We start from the raw sequence: 3,498 nt of genomic DNA on the forward strand, positions 1-3,498 counted from the left end.
CACACACACACACACACACACACACACACACACACACACACACACACACACACAGTCTTGCATAAAAAACATCTTTTTACATGGAACTACTGAAATTCTGTGTGAAGATGAGCTTCTGAAAATTAGCAGACTGTATCAGTTTGCAATGGTATGTTTATTAGCATTAGACAAATATGATTACTGCATTCTGGCAAAAGACAACCAAGCAAAGATAACTAATTATGGAGTATCAATAATAGTATTTTTGACTTACATCAGGATAGGAGAGCATTTCCAAGCATCAGTTAAGGAAGCCTCACAATACTCCTCCGAAGCAGGTTACATGAGTTCATATTACAGATGGAAATACTGAAGCATAAAGAATAATAAATGAATTACTGAAGATCACACAGCAAGTCAACAGCAGAGGAGGAACTACGCATCCTGAAACGGAGCTCCTTATTCTGTCTTCTAGAGTAAGAATGATGTGCTTTCTGACAAATAGCGGAAACTTCTGCGACTCTATTAAAAAAGGTTTTTCTACGTCATATTTTTATTGAAATTTTCTTTTGATAGATAGCTTCCATGATTCAGCACACCTATCAAAATACAAAGAACAGAAATATCAAGCAAGAACTCCATGTAGACACAAATTAACCACTGCATTGCCACTGTTGACTCAGGCTCAAAGTCATAACCCTTTTGTACTGGGGAAAAGTGAATGAAACAGAAAGACAAAGGACAAACTACAAGACAACAGATTCTATTCACCCATTCATGACAGAGAAATTTATGCAGGCAATTTCCATTCATGCTAATATAAGTGGGCCACATAATTCCCTCAGATACGAAAGGCAGAAGAGACCCTTCTATCTAAGAGGGAAAAGCACTTTACTGTGTTTTACCTCCATCAGGGACTGAAAGGCAGTAATGATGAATATCAAAATTTCTATTTCTTCTCCATTTAAAACTAACAAGGCCACTTCTTGTGGTACATTATTATAGAAGACTATAAAGCTCCTCAGACAGCAGATCAATCATATCTGGAGTGGTAAAACTACAGGATACACTCAAAAGGAATGATATTTAACTGACTGGTTTCCTTCACCAGCAATTATACTATTTCCGTATTAGCATATAACAAAAAACACTTTAGGAACAAATGCTACCTATCTGCACTGAATCAAACATCATACACCAACATGCTTTATTGCAAGAGTGTAATTTACAGGAAGAATCAAAACCTGTTCCAAGTGGAACTTGCCACTGCCTTCCAGAAGACCAAAGCTCAGCAAAGAGGTCTGTATGATAATGAGTAGCTTCTAATATCCTGATCTTTCACTGCACCCACAAATTCAGTGATATACTATGAGGGTCCAGCAATCTAACTACACAGATTATCATTTGGCTCAAGACTACATACATACTGCACACAGATCCATTTTCGTATACCAGCATTACACCTTTACAGTATTTGCATAAACAAGCTTTGGCTCTAAACATTTCAAATAATGTTTAAGTAGAAAATGTTCCACTGATTAAAATCTAATCTTTTGTACAGTGGCTTTTTCCATTGAAACTAAGCCAAAATAAACTTTCTACTTTTTAATCAAACTTAGAAATTAGATTCCATTACATTAATTATTCTATATATCCAACTGTGAAAACTTCATTAAATTCCTTGATATTAAGTAATAAAACTACAATAAAACCTTTATAGAATTCCAGTGGGCTTTTAACATAAACTAATTTTAAAAAGACTCTACAATTATATTTTTCCATAGTCTTGTTAAGATTTTCAAGCAGCCAACAGTCTACAAAGATAAAGGTATGAACTTATAACCATCTATAGATGAAGGCTCATGCATGTATACTGGGAACTGTATACTTTGTATATCAGAAACTGACCTATCTTTGTTGCCTTCTCACAGGGGCTCTCAAACTGTGGGTTGTGACACCCCCCCCCCCCACACAGGGGGTTGCAAGCAACTTGAAAGGGGGGCTGCAAACTTCCCAGGCGGGATGTGCAACGGTGCGGGGAAGTGGTGCGTGACAGTGGCATGGACTGGTGGATGGTGGTGGTGGCTGCCGCGTGCGAGCTCCCCGTCTCCCACCGCCGCCATCCAGCACTCAGGGTCGTGGTACCACAACGTTTGAGAACTCCTGCCTTATTAGTTCATTGCTGTTGGCAGCGCAATGACCACAGAAAACACGCACAGGTAGAAGAAGTGTGAATAATTACTTTTTTCTGTTTCAAAATAGATACTGGAATATAATAGTGGTACATGAGCCCTTTTCCAATGAAGTTAATGACAGAAGTTATTGACATGAGCGACAACAGAAACAGCGGTTATTTTATAATCCAAAACTGAAGAAAAATAACCAAATGAGAAGGGGGGAATAAAATAAAAAGCAATTCAGTTCAAAAGCCAAGATATACACACTTGTGCAAGATTTATTGCTGTGGGCTTTAGATTTTGGCTGAAGTTTCATTTCAGCTGATTTGCTGAAAAATATATTTAGAGAGTAAATTTAGATTAAATTGATCATTATAATTTATTTGGCAACAAAATAGTACAGTAGAAAGCCCTTTCTGCTAGTAGGCATGTTCTAGCTCTGAGGTCTGATTGTTATGCAAATTCTGAGCAGCACAAGATGTGGACAGAGGAATAATTAAGATTGGGACTTTACATATAATAATTATTACAAATGTAAATTTCTTCTGTTTTCAAACTAATTATATCTGTATACACCATGTAGTATGGATGTAAATTTAAATAGCCGGAGGAATATACACAGAATTCTTAATTTCCCTCTGGTTTCCTCCAACAAATTGGAACTGCCAAAAGCATATATGTTCTACTTCTCCCTGACATCGAAGGTTCAATCCTGCAACTGGTACTTATGCAGCTAGACTTTATTCTCATGATTATTCCAATAACTTCAGGAGAACCACTTGCAAAAGTGAGGCCTTAACCACAACACCCAGCACCAACCACTCAGAAGCACTTGAAAAACAAACTAATCATTGTTCTGGCAAATAAACAATGAACATATATATTTCAAAGTACTCAATTAGAAAATGAACTTTGCTCCTTTTCTATGCTTTGAAATAGCCTTCTACCAAACACAGGGCCCTATTCTAGTTAATTACAGGTCTCTCATTCTCTTTTCTCCACCACCACCATATGGCCCCAGATTTAGGGAAAAAAAATCCTACACTGATTTATAGCCTCTGTAATCCCACTGAGCGAACTGAGGTATAAATCAGCACAGAATTTGAATATACTTTCCCAGCACCCACTGTTAACACATAATGTGTAGTACACATTATTCTCTACTTAACTTTTTTCTAACGAACCTCTGTCTATAGTAGCCTATAAATGTAGATTTGAAACAAGGCCATGAGAAATGCGCTTGTTTTGGGCACATAAATGAAGACAAAGAACAACACATGATCTAATGAACCCTGTATATGGCATTTTGCCTCCAAGAGATGGTGTCCATCAGGAGTCCATG

Source organism: Gavialis gangeticus, unplaced genomic scaffold (genome assembly GCF_001723915.1).
Source record: "Gavialis gangeticus isolate Ggan-Ray unplaced genomic scaffold, GavGan_comp1, whole genome shotgun sequence".
Classification (NCBI taxonomy): domain Eukaryota; kingdom Metazoa; phylum Chordata; order Crocodylia; family Gavialidae; genus Gavialis; species Gavialis gangeticus.